The following is a 21,503-nucleotide window of genomic DNA, read 5'->3' on the forward strand; positions in this document are numbered from 1 at the left end:
ATTCTTTTAGTGTGAATCATATACTACAGGTAATGAAGTTCATATGAGTTCAAGTGTTTTATCAGGATGAACCTGACATTTCAAAATATAGTTGCCATTTTCTTAATCATGCATGAATGTTATTTTTGTTTTTGTATTATATTGTTAGCAAAATTAATACTTGAGCCTATAGTTATTATATATTGCAATCATTATAGCACAAGGGTGTCTGAATGGTAAAAATTTTTATATTTCCTTTTATGTGAATACTTACCTGGTCATTCTTTTCCCCTTCTCGTTTATCTTACGAACTGCATGTGTAATCAGATGTAGACATCATATAATGTATATGATAAGCACATTCCATTTTACGGAATGCTGCACTGTACATAAATGTAAGTAGTTAAACGTCATGGCCTGAGAAAGCGTATGACAAATCCTTGTAATTTATAGCATGATAAATTCCCTATAGAACTGCCTTAATGTTAGATAATTTTACTAACTTTGCCAAAGATAGTTGTGCTAGCTAATAAGCATCAATTAACCGACTTAGAAAAAAAAAGGGTTTTGGAGTCAGAGGCTCTTATAAAGATATGATGACTAATTATGTGGTCCCTCTTCCTTTTTTTATATCTTTATTTAGGTACACACACATTCATGCACCCACTGTGCACTTGCTAGTATTATTTTCTTTTGTGGCCATTGTCTTCATTAAAACGTAACTTGTTAATGTGTAGGATGGCGAGTCCATTCTTTGGATTGCATGTCATTGATTTTATACATTTTAATAGGATAGAGATATAGTAACCTTTGTTGAATTTTTTATGTTTATTGAATGTACGAATTTTCCCAGCATTCTTTTCAAAAGGCCGAAAGAATCCATGGAACACCCGAGCGGGTACATCCACTCATTTGTTGTGCTTCTCTAGCTGGCTGTCATTTTACAAGTCATCTGTGTCATCCAGACCCCACTTAACTGCAGTCCTTCCAAACTGCCTAGGGAAAACATTTGTGTTTGGGTGCTGTTTGCTTTAGTTTTATATGCTGGTAATGAATGCGTCTGGGTAATGACGTCATTGGTATATATCTCACGGTAATGTTACATTGCTTTTTCTAACGCTCATCGGTTGTTCGTTTTCATATATATATAAAGCAAACAGTTGCATTTTCAATGAGTGCACAGTTCCAAGCACATTTATTTCCTTCTACATGTTATCCTATGCATGTTTGCCCTCCATGAGCCAGATTCACTCGTGATATTATTATTCTCCTGTGCTTTATAAATCCAATAACTTCTTGCTTCTAAAAGCATCATGACGTTTATATATTATAACTTTTACTTAAACATGTACACTTTTGAGATAAGTTTTCTTGAAGTGAATTATCTGAATATCAGAAGTCTGTCTAAATTCTTGAAAAATAATTACAAAGTGTTTGCATGTTGGTACTTAAGAAATGTCCCGGTTATAGTGGTTACATTATTATATTTTACACCTCAGATTTGTGGGGTTGAATTCATCCTTGTCATGGAATTTAGAGGTAAATTTTGAAATGACGAATGTACTATAGCTGTTTATGTCTATTGTTAACAGTAAACATGCTCCCTAACTCCACTAGGACTCAAAGCACTACATTTTATATTAAAATGCTCTTTATTTATTGGTGTTGTCTTTAAACAGTTGTGGAAATATAGATTTTTATTGCTGATGGAAGTTGCTTTTATTTTACTATAGTAATTATAGACAGTAAATGCATATATGGAGAATCATTGTTATTTCAAACTTATTATCTTTAGTACTGTAAGAAACTTGTAAATCAGATTGAAAATGTTTTATACTGGTATTGCAAATGCATAATTGTTTTCCCCCCTCTTTGTACCAGGGATTTCTTTTTATTTTTTTTTTTCCTCCAAATCTGACATCCTACCTGTGTAAGGAGGCAAAATCTTTCGTTATGACTGATGAGTTCGAGTTTCGTTTTGTCTCTAAATCTAATGATCACATCAAGTTTCAATACTCCTATTTTTCAAGTATAGCTGGGCTATTTTGTTTAAAGTGTAAATGTCTTCAAGTCACTGCTTTGTTAAAATAAATTTTGCCCGAGTATGTATTAGTTTTCTCCGTTCTGAATCAGAGAGAAAGGGTTTTAAGTTTGTAATCAGTGCAAGAGAATGATTGTAATTTGTTTCTGTTATTTTGAATGGAATAGTAAAATGTTTTCATTGACAGTTTGTTTGTTATGTAATCTCATACATGGAAAGGCATTGAAGGTCCTGAATTGTACTCTAATTGGATATCACAAACCCTGTCTTCTTGAAGTGTTCAGGCACTGTATGGTACATTGTATCACTCACCAGTCATATAAATGATGGTTTGAATTATTTGGCACCCAGAAGTGTCAGTTACGAAAGATTGAAACAGTTTTTTTCTTATGAATGGTTTTGTTGAATTACTGGAAACATTTTTAAAGAATAAATGCCAGAATTCATGTGGTGGTGAATCTGGTATCAAACAGAATGATACAAACTAACCTAACCCCTAGGGGTGCACCTCATGCAGTACACTGTAGGCGCTGCTGCAACCCCTGTCATTCCTATTTTACTTTACCTCCACTCATATTCTTTCTTCCATTTTACTTTCCACCCTCTTTTTGCAATTGTTTCTTGGTGCAACTGCAAGGTTTCCTTCTTGTTACACCACTTAAACCTCTTGCTCTCAATTTCTCTTTCAGTGCTGAATGACCTCATAGGTCCGAGCGCTTGGCCTTTGGCCTAAACTCTATATATTCCGTAGATAAAGTTTTGACTCGAAGGTTCCTTCAGCTGGAATTGAATTATCTACTTGATACAACAAAAGTTTCTTCATTCAGATTAAAAAAAAATGTGACATTTACAAAAATTTATAAAAAAAAAATACTCCCCATCAGTCAAATAGTAAAGTTCTCTGCCTGATTAAAGTTTGAAACCACATGTTAAATTATTGGGTGTTCGCTTGTGCGTTGTCGTGCCCTATTGTGTGTTATTCATGATATTCAATTTTTGTAAAGAAGTTTTTATAGAATGTTATAAAGACTTTATAGATATCCCCGAATAAATGCAAGATAAATCACAACTTGAAAATTGCTGGTTAATGTAGTTTCAAGTAGGGTAAGATTGCTTGTTCGTTGGTCCCGTTGTTGAATAACCATTGGTTCCATGCAACATAAAAACACTATACAAACAAACAAACTTACTATGACTCGACTTTTGTATACTTTGTTGGGAAAAAATTTACAAACACGCATGTTAATTTAAGACTGTAGCACCTTCGAAATTGAGAAGACAAATTCATGTGCTATTAAGAAAAGAAAACTATTGGTTCACGCTGTAATACAAAGTCACAAATCGCCTCAGTGGCGTGGTCGGTTTGGTCTTGACTTGCCACCTCCGAGGTGGTCGCGAGTTCAATTCTCGTGCATTCCATTGAGGGGTCAGAGATGTCTATTTCTGGTGGTAGAAGTTCACTCTCGACGTGGTTCGGAAGTCACGTAAAGCCGTTGGCCCCGTTGCTGAATAACCACTGGTTCCATGCAACGTAAAACCACCATACAAACAAACAAACAAAAATACAAAGTCTCTTCCTTTGGTTACTCAGGGAACCCAAACAATTCACAGATAAAACAAAAGAACAATGAGGATTACGGTGAAAGAAATGTCTAAGAAGAATGTAACTGATTTTAGTGGTTGCTTTCAAGATTGTCTTCAGTAGCTCTTAATAATACTGGATGAAGAAGGAGACTTAGAAAAATAATGATAAAGAGGAGGAGAGAGGATTTGTTCGAAGATTACTGTAATCAGCTTATGTTTGAGAATCATGCGAGAGAAGAATGACGTCATGATGTCTTCATGAAGGAAAAAGGAAGGGAAGCAATTACAAATGTGACCTTTTACATGCATACGTACATACTCACGTACGCTTATATAATACTTCAAACGAACTCTTGAGAAAAATGCGAAAAATCAATGAGTAAAAAAAGGAAAAAATAGAGTTGCTAGTAATTAAGCATAACGATAAATTTTGATACACGGGTACGTCAAAGGATGTTTGTTTATTTTTTGGGGGGGTTGTGGGGAGCACAGAGGGCAACCCCAATTTTTTTATGTTGTTACAGGTGTAATATGGTCTCGGCAAAATTTTGGAATGAGGTTACTGGACCTATTATAGCCTCCCTATCGCTGCTTGTGATTCTCCACACCTTACTAACTACCAGGTACTATGTGGAACAGATGCAAAAGGGTTTTTTTTTTTTTTTTTTTTTTTTTTTTTATAGCATGTTCAGTCGGGTATCGAACCTGGCTTTTATGTCTGGTGAGGTTTGAGTACTACTATAGTAGATTCACATCAACGTGCATTTGATGTCTAGGCCAGTCCCTTACGACGCTCCTGATTGGCTGTTGGTAAGCCCATCACACGGCTGGAAACTCTCAGTCTCACTCTCGATAGTTCACATAGTCAGGATACATGTTCCACCTCTCCTGAGGGATACTTTTGAAAGACGCATCCCTCAGGAGAGGTGGAGCATAGATTCTATCCTTGTGAACTCGCCCGAGAGACTGAGTTTTTCCAGCCCTGTGATTGGCTTATCAAAAGCCAATCAGAGCATTGTAAGGGACGGGCCTAGACATCAAATGCACGGTTGATGTGAATCTACTATAACCAGTGGACCATGGGGAGCTCCCCCCCTTCTCTTTATCTATCTATTATATATACGTACATTTAGTATATTTATGGTATATATTCTTATTGTAGAAAGTTTGTCTGTTGTTCTGGGAAGTGATTTTTCAGTATACGAAAGCACCCTTGTCAGCTTTGGCGCTGACCGTTGTTTGCGCAAACAGAAGTTCAGTTGACTCGTGAGGGTGATTTTTGTCATCTTCGTTGCTTCCGACTATTGATTGTAATTCTTCCATTCTTTGTTCGGTTTCTGGTTATTTCCAGTGTTGTTGAGAGAGAGAAAAAAGTAGCCAAACAAGGGACTGCGGGCGTGTTGCTTTGAATACGCAGCAAGTCGGTAACATCGGGGGTTGAAGTATGTCCCTGCGAATTTTATACTCCAATCCCTATTCTAGTTGTTAGCGCCTCGGTGGCGTGATCGGCATGGTCTTCGCCTGCCACCTCGGTGACCGCGAGTTCGATTCTCGGGCATTCCATTGAGGTGTTAGAGATGTGTATTTCTGGTGATAGAAGTTCACTCTCGACGTGGTTCGGTCACGTACAGCCGTTGGTCCGTTGCTAAATAACCACTGGTTCCGTGCAACGTAAAAACACCATACAAACAAACAAAACCTATTCCAGTTGTTGGTACGTTGATAAAAAGAAATAGAGTACTATAGTGATCCCTAGCCTAAGCTTAATGCCATTGTTAATTTGACAAATGGACATGATTCAGACATAATGTGATCCTGAATAATGGAGAGTACGCGGCAATGAAAATTATTTTACCCTGCCAAGAGTACAGCAAGACACCGGATTCAGTTTGGGTCAGTTCAGAGAGAGAGCGTTTTACAAACCGTACGCCAAGACGAGTGACCTCTCGTCTGGCAAACTGTAAGAGGATTTGTTCTGAAAGTCACTGAAGCACAGGGGTGAACTTCATCTAGAAAAGAGGATTAGTATCAACAAGGTGAGATCAACATGGAAGTGTGCGCGTGTGTGTGTCACGTATTTTCATGGAACAGTTACGTGAAAAGGGGGACCTTTCCTAGATAGTGACTGATATTTATAGTCTTTTGTTTATATTCTCACGGCAATCCCCAACAGGCTTGTACTAAACACGCCACGAAGGTGGATACATACCGGATCAAAATCCTGAAGGGTCACTATCCAGGAGAGAGGATTCAAAAACAAAACAAAACTGGCTTTTTTACAATTATCCCATGACAATCAACCCTCACCACTTGGACCACAATCTCACCAGCCCCCAGCCTCAATCCCCCACCTCGGCCACTGACACTCGAGGAAAATGCAGAGTCCTATACGCTTCACTTTTCCCAACTTCGCCAAGAATTCTTCCATGTCTGTAAAAACTGGCATTAATTTAATCATCAGTTCCTTCTTCCCATATAGCTGCTGCTGAAGCTGCAACCCCTTTCATCCCTTTTACTGTACCTCCGTTCATATTCTCCTTCTCCCATCTTACTTTCCATCCTTTCCTAACAGTTGTTTCACAGTGTAACTGCGAGGTGTTCCTCCTGTTACGCCTTTCAAACCTTTTTACTGTCAATTTAAAGTTTCAGCGTTGCATGACTTCATAGGTCCCACCTCATGACCTTTGGCCCAAGTTCTATCTATCAGTCTATTTATCTGTCTGTTACGAACGTGAGGAATACCGAATGTTTATCAAATGACACTTCATTAGAATGTATGGAATATTTCTGTCGCTAATAATGCAAAAATTGATAGGATCTTATTTTACCTTTTACCGAATTCTGGCGCCCGTACGCTAACTAACCATGGCCACCATTGTCTCAAACTGCCACAGATCTTTTAATTGTTTTATTCTTTCATAGCGGGGGTCCTAAACTTACAAGTCTTAGTTTTCATCAGTTGAATTCGTATAAGATATTTAACTCCCATTTAACGATTGTTCAATTCATCACCTAATGTTGCAGCGAAACGAACTCTCCTAGAAGTAAGTAATCGAAGACGCCCCAGTCATAATAATAAAATAATAAATAAAAGGATTACAGAGGCGAAAAACAACGAGAAAATGGAGCAGAGAAGGACTGTCCAAGTAATCAAAGCTGACCACGAACAGAAAGTTCCTGAAATCGTCAGCCAGCATTCCTAATGAGAGAGAGACACACACGGCGTCGTCTCGGCCACGGAATGATTTTATCAAAACACATTTTTCCCCCTCGGTGGAATTAAATGTTATTTCCCCACGTCATGAAGTATTGCCACATTTTACTTATTTTCTAACTAGTCATTTGTTTTATTACATCTCGCCTGTACGTATATCTATATAATATCTCAAAGTCTTGAATTCTATATAGGAAGTGTTTTCAGATAGATATGAAGTAAAGAAATGCTCTTAAAGTGCACATATATAGGTATTTTCCACAATGAAAGAGTTGCCAGTTTTTTATTTTAAATAATGGCACATGTATTGTATACTTCGCCCCAAGGATTCTGGAGTAATAAGCAAAATACTGAAGAAATGTTGATGCAATGAAACAGTAAAAGCTGAACATGTTTTTACTGCCTTTTCATTTGATATAACTTTTCAGGTACTAAGGAAAGCGAGAGGAACAACAATTAGTGATGCACACCCAACATCTTTGTAAGGATTAAGAGTTCACCCAGATGACAACAATGGAATTAACGTAAGTTAATTCATCACTTTCTTGGTCGAGAAATCCAAACAAAATACTACGTATGAAGGACAAGTGCATATATCCTCAGACCTCCAATGATTCTATACCTATAGTAGCTACCACAATGCAAGAGTAGACATCCTTAACAATGAATGTTTGTCGAAACTGAATGAGTTCCTTTTTACAGAGGTGAGTGGAAGCGGTTCTGGAGACCTCATTCTAACTACGGGAATAACGTCATCAGATGTAGTAAGCAAAATATATATAGCCTCGTCGACTGCTGAATTTATCCGAAAACTCTACAGTAATAGCACACCATATTTCACAACCCTTCCTCGCTTAGAGAATGAAAACTACTTTTAAAAATAAGCTGAATATCTTTCTCTTTACAAAAGTAGGATCGTTGGGCCAATTCTCGTCCAACAGAAAATAATCGTAAGGAAAATTGGAAACAACTCAATAGAAAAAATTCACTCAAACGATGCAGCCATCCAATTTAAGAGGGACTTCTTTAAGAGAAGGCACTTCACTAGCTTCTTGTTTTTACAATGTTTTCTACATTCCTTTCGTTTTATTGTTTGTTTGGTATTTATTCAAATAAAAAAACGTTTCTTGACATACTTGTATACATGTTGAACATGTATTTTTTCTTGGTCATTCCTTTTTGGCTTTAATATCTTGAACATTAGAATGTAGGTCCCAGAAAACTGACTGTATGACTGTGAATAAATAAATATAGCTGCAAATTAGTAGTTTCATTTATTTCCGTAAGACTTCAGCCTTGAAAACTGAAAGAAGCGATGGAGATATACGCTACGCATTCACTTGAACTTAAAGGAAATTAAAAAAAAAGTCAATAGGTATTATTATCAATACGATTCTATCCACTTTATGAAAATAGTATATATATATATATATATAGATATATATATATACTATATATATATATATATGTGTGTGTGTGTGTGTGTGTGTAGTGAGAGAGAGGCCAGCCTCATATTTATAGAGAAATATAAATCTCTCTCTAGCTATGAAATAGTAATATTCATACAACTTTCCCTGTGTTGATTTGACGAGCCAAAGTAATTAATTTTTTTAAATGAGCGAAGCAGAGAAATAATAAATAAAAAAGGAAAGTGGATCATATGAAAGGAAGGCTTATTAGAAAGCTTAGGGAAATACATTAAAATGAAGACGTCACTTTGCAAGAAAATAATTCTGAGAGAAACGAAAAGTTATAAGATACTTATCAGTATAAATATGTGCTTTTTTTCATTTAAGACTTGCTCTTTCTTATTTATAGATTGATGCAAACTCAATTTAAAGGAAAAAATGAAATGATCCCCCTCATTTATTGATTGAGCCGTGATGTGAGAATATTTCCTCAACTTTAATTGTCATTTTAATTAATCAAATGACGATTAAAAAGGTCATTCTTTTGAAAATTAAGTTTTTATTAACTTAATACTATGTTTGACAAATTTGAAAAAACAGCAAACAACAACGCATAAAACTGGTTGTTCCTCGAAGTACCTGCTGTTTTGGCGGGAAACTTGCTGTCCTATCATTGGCTGTTGATGACATCATTAACCACACCTACTCATTACGTCACAAAAGTTGCCGTATGTGACTACCATTCTAACTCTAAGCCACTAATTCTTTAAACATATGCCGTCTATATACAAACCACATCAGCCACAAAGTCTTGAATTCTATATCAGATATTTTAAAGTAGATCTATAATGAAGAAATGCTCTTTTAGCGTTAATAATTCGGTATATTTCTTCACGATAGGGTTGCCTGTTAGCTTTTATTTACATTACAGTGTAGTCTTGTCCAAGGATTCTGAAACGATGAGAAAAAAAATCCATTTACATTTTTAATGAAAATGAATCAATAAAAATCTAATTTCCTTTTATATTACTCTTTTATCGAAGTACTTATCTTTTTATATAATAATTGTGAGAGCTAGATAACAGTTAATGAAGGAAAACGAAGATATTTGCAACCATTAGAGTTCACCCAAATGGCAACAGTGGAGGAAGGCATGTCTGCATAATTAAAGAAAACGAATAATTGGGTTACATAATAAAGGAAAACTAATAATTAGTTGAAACTCTTAACAGAAGAAATGCAGAGAATACAACGTATCGAAATTCCAGTGATTCCATACCTTTAATAGTTACCTATGGGGCAATTGTAGGCTCCTCTAAAATGAATGTAAGTCGAAAGTCAAGTATGTCATTTTTACATAAGTGTCCCCTGCAAAAGAGTGGAAGCAGCTCAGTAGCCCCATTCATAAAACTATGATGGATGACATCATCAGATACCGTAAACAAACATATATCTTTACGGTAGTTGATGATATCATCCAGCATAGTATTATGGATGGGGCTAGAGAGCAGGGGACACTTTTGTAAAAATAACACATTCAACTTTCGACTTATATTCATTTAAGAGGAGCCTACTCTTGGCCCACAGGTAACTATTAAAGGTATGGAATCCCTGGAATTGCGATGATAGATCCCCTTGGGTCCCATACATTGTATTCTCTGTAGTTCTTCTGTTAAGAGTTTCAACTAATCATTCGTTTTCCTATATTATGTAAACCAATTATTCGTTTTCTTTTATGCAGACATGCCTTTCTCCACTGTTGCCATTGGCTGAACTCTAATTCGTACAAATATGTTTGTTTTGCCTCGTTATTGTTATCTATCTCTCACAAATATTATATAAAAAGCTAAGTACTTTGATAAATGAGCATTAAAGAAGGAAATTAGATTTTATGGATTCGTTTGCATAAAAAATTAAATAGATTTTGTTTTTCTCATCGTTTTAGAATCCTTGGACAAATCTACGCACCTACTGTAAATAAATATAAATTGGCAACTCTCTGCTTCAAAATATTTGATATAGAATTCAAGACTTTGTGGTTTATGGGATTTGTATATGGACGAGATATGTTTAAAGAATTAGTGGCTTAGAGTTAGAAGGGTGGTCACATACAGCAACGACTTATGACGTAATGAGTAAGTGTGGTTAATGACGTCATCGACAGCCAATGATAGGACAGCTTATTTCCCGCCAAAACAGCAAGAACTGCGAAGAGCAACCAGGTTTATGGGATGCTGTTTGCTGTTTATTCAAACATTTCTGGGGTTTCTGGTTTTTTCAATTTACATTTTTTTCGTTCTCATATGTATTAAGTTAATAAAACATAATTTTCAAAAGAATTACCTTTTTAATCGTGATTTAATTACTTAAAATGTCAATTAAAGTTGAGAAAATATTCTCACATCATGACTAAGTAATGAGAGGTACCATGTTAATTTTTCCTTTTGTATCATCATTAATCTATAAGAAAAAACAAGTTTTAAATGAAAAAAACACATGATGAGTATTAATAACTTTTCATTTCTCTCAGAATTATTTTCTTGCTAACTGACGTCCTCATTTTAATGAATATCATAGTTAAATCCCTAAGCTTTCTAATAATACTTTCTTTCATATGATCCACTTTCTTTTTTATTTAGTCTTTTCGCAGCCTCTTACATTAAAAAAAATATATTATTATTGCTCGTCAAATTATGCGGGGAAAGTTGTACTATAAACTTTATTTATAATTGTCTCCAAATATGAGGCTGGCCTTTATGTGTGTGTGCGTGTATATATTATAAATATATATCATATATATATATATATAGATATATATATATATATATATATATATATATGTATATATAACGTATATATATATATATATTATCATACATACATAATATATATATATATATATATATATATATATATATATATATAATAAACACCGAATCGGGCTTCTCAGTTATCAATAGAAGGATCCACATTAATAGTCTTCCTTAGCTTGACGAGATATATTGATAATATTTACAAAGCGTTTATTGTTGATTAGTTTTTGTTGCCTTTAATAGTGTACACACACACATATATATATATATTATATATATATATATATATATATGCATTTATATAATTAATCCTAGTTTTAGGATTATTGCTATTTTCATTTGTTTTCAGTTGAACTCGCCTAGTAATATATTCGTGTAGCCACGAAGACTGCATGGACATTTTTATCAGAATATTTAGATATCACCGATATGATTAGCCTCTGTGTAGTGGTTGTTTTCAAAAATTAAGTTTTCATAAATGAATAATGAATCAGTAGTAATCACCTCATCGGAGGTGGCTTATGCATCACGGGATCACGAATAAAATGATGCACGATGTATGATGTGCCTCCATCACACCTTTCTTTCCCACTCGATAATTACGCCGTGAAGTTATGGCGTCATCCATTTCGATATAATGTATGGGTGGACCGAGTCCCCTCTGTAATTATCTTTATGTATGAAAATAACAATCACCCTGATAATGCCGTCAGTGTTCATTTTCATGGCTCTTTTATCCAAATTTGTGACGCGCTGAGCTTATTTTGTTCTCGTCCAACCAGGAGTAAACATTGGGATTCAATTCGACATCTCTGTGAATTCAAAAGGTTGATCCGATGAACCCTTTTCTGTAGTCACTGAAAAGTAACAAAATATTATTATTATTATTATTATTATTATTATTATTATTATTATTATTATTATTATTATTATTATTATTATTATATGACACACGAATCAAAACGATATGATTATTATTAGTAGCAGAAAATATTTAATTATTATTAATTATTATTATCATTATTATTATTATTATTAATTATTATTATTATTATTATTATTATTATTATTATTATTATTATTATTCAGCAGATAAACCCCTATTCATATGGAACAAGCCTGCAAGAGCCATTAACTCGACACTCAAGAGATCAGTTATCAGAAAAAAAAATCATAAATAAACAGATAAAAATATGAGTAAATTATAGAATTCAAAGGAGGACTGGTTTTTGAGGATCTAGTTATTCAGGTTCCTCAGGTAGACTGTTCCACAGCCCAATGGTGTGAGGGATGAAAGGTCTATTCATATGTCACATGACTAAAGAGGCTATGGACTGGAAATTCAAACATCCAAAGAATATGGTGTTAATTTGAAAGAAGTTACACAAGATAATAGGAAGTACAGAAAGATGGGATCATTTAACATAAAAGAAAACAAGCCATGTCAGTAAATCATTAAACAGATTAAACAGATAAAAATATAAACAAATGATTAAGGTTCAAAAAGGGACCAGTTATCAGAAAAGAAAACAAGAAAGGCCAATAAATTATTAGACACACGAATATAAATAAACAAATGATTATGGTTCAAGAAGGGACCAGTTATCAGAAAAGGAAACAAGACACGCCAATGAATTATTAGATATAAATGAATATAAATATACGATTAAGGTCTTTATGGTTACGTACGTACTTTAGCGTCCGTAAGTAGGAAGTACAAGGACCTCTTTCCCTCCTCGACCCAGAAAAGTTTGGAGTTTATGGTAATGTTGTGAGATGCCCTGGATCGAGTCCCAGCGAAGACAGTTTGTCTATGACTTGACTCTCCAAAAGGGTCTCCTTGAACTCGTTTCCTCGTGGATGTAGAACAGGTCATTGTAACTTAAGCTTCCCTGGAAAGATCGTGTTCCTTTAATAGCTGGCAATTTGTTTTGGTATTTTCTTTACGGCCGGATAGGGACTTGCCTTAGTCTGCCCGCTCCAAGACGTTGTTTTGTTAGGACAGTTAATGAAATTTGTTTTGTTACAGAGGAAACGTCAAAATCGTTAGTAATAGTAGCATTAGATGTAGATGAAGATTTAGCTGTAATAAACTGTAATAAATTGACTTACAGAGTAAAAGAAATGTTCTTCACACACACACACACACACACACACACACACACACACATACACACACACACACACACACACACACACACACACACATATATATATATATATATATATATATATATATATATATATATATATATATATATGCAACTGTAATAGCCACAATGCCCTCTTAACTTCTTGAATTGTGGCTATTACAGTTGCATATGTATCTGGTAAAAAAAAGTGACCAGCAGATTCGTACACACACACACACAACAACACAACACACCCACACCAACACACACACACACACACACACCCACCATATATATATACCGATATAATATATATAGATATATATATTACATTGTATGATCTTGTTCTATTAAAGCATTGAAGAATAAATTTAACTTCGAGGTTAAATGTCTATTTGACCTCTGACCTTTGAACTTGAAGCATGACCTACACCTTCACCTGGACGCAACTATTCAAATAGATTTGTTTAGCTGCTTACTTTTGTCAAACAGTAGTTCAAAATTTATGACCAAAGATAAATTCCTAATTGACATTGGCTTGAACCTGTCACCTTGACCTCGCCAACTGACCCTGCTTCAGCGCTGGAAGACGTGCACAATATACGAGGTTTTCATCTCGTGAACTTCAAAAAAGTTACATGGCCAAAGTTAAACTCATATTTGACCAGTAAGTCTGACCTGAATGTTTAACTCGAGCGAAATGCACGCGTCTATTTTCCGCGTCTATGGAGACTGCCCCTTAATGTTTAAGAACCTCTGCATTCGTAAGTTTGAACTCAACTGAATAAATGATGGCGAAGCCAGCAACTCCCCCCCCCCCCCCCCCCCCCACCCCCCCCCCATTCATTGTTTTCCAGGAATGCGTCTGGAAAACTCCGGGTCTGGAAAACGGGTCTGGAAAACTGGAGCGCGCTTACGTGCTTGCATAAGATATTTTCCTTTCTCTTCTCGTAGGATGCACGATGACCTTGACATGAAACCTTGAGTTTTTTTATTGTACTTTTTGATGATTCAAGATATTATTAAAAAAAAAGGAGCTTAGACAAAATACGAATAAATAATCTTTATATAAAATTACTTAGTTAAATGAAATATGTTATGGAAGATAATCGTTCCCAGATGTACAAACTATAGTTTTGTTTAATCATAACAGTATCATTACTGGACCCTTTTCGATACAAAAGGCATATTTATGCGTGTGTGTGTGTATGAGAGAGAGAGAGAGAGAGAGAGAGAGAGAGAGAGAGAGAGAGAGAGAGAGAGACTACCAAGCCAACCTGCCGTAACCACAGCCATAAAAAAGGCCGAAATGTGACACAGGCAGCAGAAGCAGCAATAGGACGCATCCACTGCAGGTAGCAGAGGGCCAGTTCTCTCTCTCTCTCGACCTGCCTCCGATTATTGACCAAAGGAGCGAAAGTACCACTGGCGTTAGTGCAGGTGTACGGACAGGTACTCTCTCTCTCTCTCCCTCTCTCTCTCATTTTACCATATCTCGTAATTACATCAAATTTCAATATTCTTGTAGCTCCTTGTAACTCCTTGTAATATATATTCTCTCTCTCTCTCTCTCTCTCTCATTTTATCACATCTCGTAATTACATCGAATTTCAATATTCTTGAAAACTCCTTGTAATATATTTCTCTCTCTCTCTCTCTCTCTCTCTCTCTCTCTCTCTCTCTCACTTTACCACATGCAATGCATTCTTTATTATTACTGCATTAAATTTCAATGTTCAGTCCACGATATATTCTCTCTCTCTCTCTCTCTCTCTCTCTCTCTCTCTCTCACTTTACCACATGCAATGCATCCTTTATTATTACTGCATTAAATTTCAATGTTCAGTCCACGATATATTCTCTCTCTCTCTCTCTCTCTCTCTCTCTCTCATTTTGCCACATGCAATGCATCCCTTCTAATGATTACATCAAATTTCAATGTATAGTCTTATTTTTATGTATATATATATATATATATATATATATATATATATATATATATATATATATATGTGTGTGTGTGTGTGTGTGTGTGTGTGTGTTTGTGTACCTATATAAATACACATACATACGTATATGTGCGTGTGTATGTGTTGACATATACATATACTTGTGATATATATATATATATATATATATATATATATATATATATATATATATATATATATGTATGTATACATATATATATACTGGAATGTCAATAATCCCCACAACTCGAAAACCGGATATTAAAACACACAACTGGTAACTCTTATGGCAACTTACCGGTATTCCTCAATGTTTTCATCCCATTTCTTCTTTTTCCATCATTAAAAAGTAAACATAAAACCTGCATCACAAACATAAAAACACCCGCCAACCGAAAGCCCGAAAAACCACCGAATGACGTCATGAAAACAAAGCGTGTTTTGCCAACGCGTCCAGATTTGCAGATCTTCCGGAAAATGCGTACAAATTTATTCGGTGGCAGACCAATAATTCCAGCTGTCTGAACCTCCTGATGGAAGAGCAAAAGGAAAAAAATTACTAGCGCTTCCAAACTGGTTTTTGTTCACTGACGGGACCAGTTAACTGCGAAGAGTTAGGTAAACAAGTGTATAGGGAAACGATTCACGTTCTGAAGCAGTAGGACTCGACATTTTCTATCAGGCAAAAGACTCTGTCTCTCATTTGTGTGTAATTAGGGGCCAGCTTTGTCCGCCCTCAGATCTTAAAAAAAACTACTGAAGCTAGGTCCTGCTAATTGATACATTGATCATCCACCCTCCAATCATCAAACATATACCTAATAGCAACCTTCTAGCCTCAGTAGTTTTTACTTTGATTAAGGTTGAAGTTAGCCATGGAACTTACATCTGGCAGCGCCTTCCGGAGATATGGGATACACCCTCACTCTACGGCATCTGGTGAACGACTGAAGAGCTGCCAGTCATAGCCGACGGTTTTACACGTAATGTACGTACAGTACATCACGTGAGGAGTATTGTCGATACTAACGCCCTTAAGTGAGGTGTACAATATATAGCTCTCAGATAATAAAAATAGATAAATAAGTAAATAAATAAATAAATAAATAAATAAATAAATAAAAATTCAGTTACGAACTTCCAAGGGATAAGAGTCAATAATTATTAAAAGGAAGGAAATAATTTAGGAAGTTGGATATTAAATCTGAGGGTTGCTTGGGGAATATGTAGAGACTAAACTTCTTTGATGAATTAATAAGGAATTAATTACCGAGATTTTTAGGAGAGAGAGAGAGAGAGAGAGAAGAGAGGAGAGAGGCGAGAGAGAGAAAAGAGAGAGAGAGAGAGAGAGAGAGAGATGGGAACTTAGTTCAGTTTAGAGTAAAGGATATCCCCTTTTCTTGAGAAAAACGTCTTCATGGGAGGTAAAAATAAGTAATTAATAGGGAGAGGCTCGTGGATTCTGAAAATACCACACGCGATATCGTTTCGTAAAAATTCTAGCATATTGGTAAACCAAATATCTAGAGCATATTGAGATGGCAGCAGTCTTTATTTTCGTAAAGAAATGAGAGGAATACATTTTATTCCACAAAGGACTTGTGATAAATGTTATTTTTTTTTTATGCAGTTTCGTCCTACAAAAACTATTAGTTTACTGACTTTTCATTATTTTGATTGCTGTCCTTGTCACTGGAGACGACAGAAACCTGGATAAACTGTGGGTTTATAAAGAAAATTCTCGATAAAAGTTGAAGGTTATGGAGACACTGCCTGTAATTAATTTTTTTTCAGTGGTGCAGAATGAAACCACCGGATAAACTATGGGCTTTTGTTATTAAGATATTTGCGGTTTGATATTTTGTGAAAATGAAAAAGTCTCGCGATCATACATCTATATTTTTGTGTGCGAATTATTTAAAAATTCAATTCGAGACTGAATGCTCCTCTCTCTCTCTCTCTCTCTCTCTCTCTCTCTCTCTCTCTCTCTCTCTCTCTCTCTCTCTCTGGGCTTCCATCTTATTGTGACGATACTAACTCATAGTCTGATGCCTTCTATTCAACTCTTCAAGAGCACTCAACCAAAGTATTCAAACGAGTTTTTCTTTAATAACAAGAAAGAAAAAGAAAAACATCCTAGTTATAATCTCATAATCCAGAGGACTAAAAGTGATTAAATGAACGTAGACCATTATATTAATTCGCAAACCTTCTTTTTTTCACGTTTTCGTTGGTCGTTGAAATACATTGCATAACTGCAATGGACGTATAGCATCTAGTTGCATGATTTCTGTATATACGAACTAATTATCCTTTACTGCCAGAGATATATAATGGGAGGCCATCTCTCAGTGTCTGTAGAACTTGGGATTCATTTTTATTCGTGTTGCTGTTGTGTCAGATATGTTGCGTAACTCGCATCACGTTTACATTAATTTAAATGCTGTCTGGCTAAGCTGTTCTGTCTCCCGTGTCTTTAGGAGTTAGAACAATTTTTTATTTGTGCTTGTATTGTATTAGATATACCACGTAACCCAGATCACATTTACATGAATTCAAACGTTGTCTCGCTCAGCTGTCCACGACACCATTTTAATAAATCTTTGACCCTCAGTGTGGCAATGATTTCCAACACAGCCACCCGCACCCATCTCCCAACACCCTCCCGACACCCCCCACCCACCCCCGGCTCCCCCAACACCCACCTCCCTGTTTTTCATGGGGGGAAAATGCTGAATAAAGCCGACGGCATTAACCTAGATTCACGATTATACGAGTTTCCGTCAGAGAGCTGTAGTAGTATATTTGAGTATATTTGAGGGATTTTCCCAGCTCAATTTTTTTTTTTTTTACCGACGGGATGAATAGGATGATATAACTGTTGCACTAAAGGGTTTTGAGCCGTTTTGATAAAATTGGTCGGTAATTCGGTGTAAATAAAACTATTTTTTTTAAAGCATGGACATGGTTGTCGATTTAGTTTAGGTGAGGTAAAACGACTGTTTTTATAATAAATTGTAGCATGGACCTAATTGGCGATTTAGAGGTAGGTAAGATAAAACTACTATTTTTTAATAAATTGTAGCATGGACCTGGTTGGCGATTTAAAGTTAGGTGAGGTAAAACGACTGTTTTCTAATAAATTGTAGCATGGACCTGATTGGCGATTTAGAGTAGAGTTAGGTGAGATAAAACGACTGTTTTTTTAATAAACTGTAGCATGGACCTAGTTGACGATTAAGAGTTAGGCGAGATGAAACGACTGTTTTTATAATAAGTTGTAGCATGGTCCTGGTTGGCGATTTCAAGTCAGGTGAGATGAAACGACTGTTTTTTTTAATAAATTGTAGCATGGACCTGGTTGGCGATTTAGAGTTAGGTGAGATGAAACGAATGTTTTTTTATAAATTGTAGCATGGACCTGTTTATCGATTTAGAGGTAGGTAAAATAAAACGACTATTTTTTTTTTTTATAAATTGTAGCATGGACCTAATAGGCAATTTCAATTTGGGTGAGATAAAACGACTTTTATTCCGACCTTGATTGACGATTTAGTTAGGGAACATAAAACGACTTTAAATTTTTTTTTTTCTTTAGTAGACCTTCATGGACGACTTAGGGAAGATAAAATTTTGAGTTGGGGAGATAATTATACATTTGACTGCGAAAACCTCCGTAACAGATACAAGCTTTCCATTTTCTTTAAATGATAACATATAATATATATATATATATATATATATATATATATATATATATATAGATATTATATTATAATAATATATATATATATAATATATATGATAGATATATAAAATGTTGCCCTGATAAACAATTTTATTCATTAGAAAACTGATTTTCTAAAAATGATTAAATAAATATTAAATAGAAAAGGTTGCCCTGATAAACAATTTTATTAAATAAAAACTGATTTTCAAAAAATAATTTTAAAAAATCATATAGAAAAGGTTGCCCTGATAAACAATTTTATTCATTAAAAACTGATTTTCAAAAAATAATTTTAAAAAATCATATAGAAAAAGTTGCCCTGATAAACAATTTTATTCGTTTGAAAAACTGATCCTTTTAAAAATAATAATAAAAAAATCTATAAAAAAGGATGCCGAGATGAAAAATTTTATTCATTTAAAAAACTGATTTTTAAAAAATGATAAAAAAATGTTACATAAAAAAGGATGCCCTGATGAACAATTTTATTAATTTAAAAAACTTATTTTTAAAAAATAATAAAAAAAGTATGATATAAAAAAGGATGCCGTGATGAACAATTTTATCTATTTAAAAAACTTATTTAAAAAAAATAATTTAAAAATATAATATATAAAAGGATGCCCTGATGAACAATTTTATTCATTTAAAAAACTGACAGAAAATTTCAGTGTAGAAATTATTATATAAAAGAAAATTTTATCAAGTGAAAGATGATAACATTTTTTGTTTACTCGGGGAGTAAGCTTACAAACTGCTTTGTTGTTGTTGTTGGAGAGGGGGTGTGGGGGTGGGGATGTAGGAAAGCTCAACGGAAAGCCTAAAAAGGTCTGAAAAAGGTGTTTCACGTTGAGTTAAAGATCAGGATAGGATATTTATGATTTATTTACTATAATGAAAATGTAAAAAGTAAACAATGTGCCTCTTAAACAGTACAGAAAAATAATTTATAATAAAATATAGTTTATTTATTTTAATTTTCGTAGGTGAAACAACGCTCTATTTGACCGTAGATTTTAGCACGCGCCCCCGAGTAAGCTGGAGGTCGGATCACACCTTGTCTCTTCCCTTTCCCTAGTATGGCTAACCTAACACGCTACGGTCATTAATACCCAGGTAGAATAAAATATATAGGAAAGAATACTTTCTATCTATCTAATGGCACGTTAACGGAGAAATATCATAACTCCTCTTTAACCTGTTACGTAATCGTTACATAACTACTCCTATCTCTAAAACGAAAATTGCGTAATTACGTAACGAGTTATGAGCAGGGATCTTTTCAAGGATGTTACGATTCTATGGCGTGAGTACTCAAGGTCGTAAATCGTTTCACTTCCCACTTTTGCCCAGTGGTTAAGACTAGAACGAAGATGCTTTATTTTTTTCAACTTTTTTTTATTTACCCCTTTTTACGGAAATGACCTGGGTTTACATTATTTACGTGAGAGATTTTAAGCTGCAGTTGAGCGGGAAATATCTACACACACACACACACACATATGCATACACATACACAAGAATGCCATCCGCGAAGTGAATGGTAGAATAAAAGGCATGGAATTCTTGAGTGATTGTTAAATATCCAGATATATATAATATATATATATATATATATATATATATATATATATATATATATATACATATTATGATGTTGTTCAAAGGATTTAACACAAGAACGATTACTAGAATACTGACAATCCTCGCTCTTTCTTTCTCTCTCTCTCTCTCTCTCAGGATACATTTCTATACCCGTAATATAATCGTATTCACTCTCTACTATAAAAAAAAATGTTGCATTGTGTGTGTGTGTGTGTGATGCCGAATTCGAGAAAGCACAATCCCCGTTTCATGCAAGCATAGAATAAAAAAAAATGATATAAACTTCTCTATTTTATGCTGCCATGGAGAGTCGGAATGTCGGGACACATCAGTGGTTAAACCCGATACAATGGGGAGGTTTCGTGTCATAAATATTTGATTTTGGGGCCCTTTTTTTTTGTTTTCATTAACTCCAATTCCCGCGTATGAAGTCTCCGGTGATAGCTGTAATTTTATAAGGGTGGGAGAACGGGAAGGTATGTACAGGCATATCCAAGCCAGTAGTATATATACATACATACATATATATATATGTATGTATTTATGTATATTATACATACATCTAAAATAGTCTATGTTAATCTCTCCTCTTTCCAAGTGTTTATATTATTATTATTATTATTTATTTATTTATTTTTTTTTTTTTTTTGCTCTATCACAGTCCTCCAATTCGACTGGGTGGTATTTATAGTGTGGGGTTCCGGGTTGCATCCTGCCTCCTTAGGAGTCCATCACGTTTCTTACTATATGCCGTTTCTAGGATCACACTCTTCTGCATGAGTCCTGGAGCTACTTCAGCCTCTAGTTTTTTTAGATTCCTTTTCAGGGATCTTGGGATTGTGCCTAGTGCTCCTATGATTATGGGTACGATTTCCACTGGCATATCCCATATCCTTCTTATTTCTATTTTCAGATCTTGATACTTATCCATTTTTTCTCTCTCTTTCTCTTCAACTCTGGTGTCCCATGGTATTGCGACATCAATGAGTGATACTTTCTTCTTGATTTTGTCAAGAAGAAAGTATC

General features: G+C 34.8%; 1 long non-coding RNA gene across 2 annotated transcripts in view; it reads right to left on the reverse strand.

Annotated features, from left to right (window-relative positions):
- Nucleotides 1-11,173: 11,173 nt before the first annotated feature.
- The window catches only part of LOC135217958 (uncharacterized), a 33,898-nt gene continuing 23,568 nt past the window's right edge, over nucleotides 11,174-21,503 (reverse strand). The window contains exons 2-3 of one of the 2 annotated variants that reach the window (XR_010315246.1): nucleotides 12,730-12,932; nucleotides 11,174-11,897 (exon numbers count right to left, since the gene is read on the reverse strand). This is a non-coding gene — a long non-coding RNA (uncharacterized LOC135217958). The remainder of the gene's footprint in view (nucleotides 11,898-12,729; nucleotides 12,933-21,503) is intronic. The other variant, XR_010315247.1, reaches the window with a different exon arrangement.

Source organism: Macrobrachium nipponense, chromosome 9 (assembly GCF_015104395.2).
Source record: "Macrobrachium nipponense isolate FS-2020 chromosome 9, ASM1510439v2, whole genome shotgun sequence".
Lineage (NCBI taxonomy): Eukaryota > Metazoa > Arthropoda > Malacostraca > Decapoda > Palaemonidae > Macrobrachium > Macrobrachium nipponense.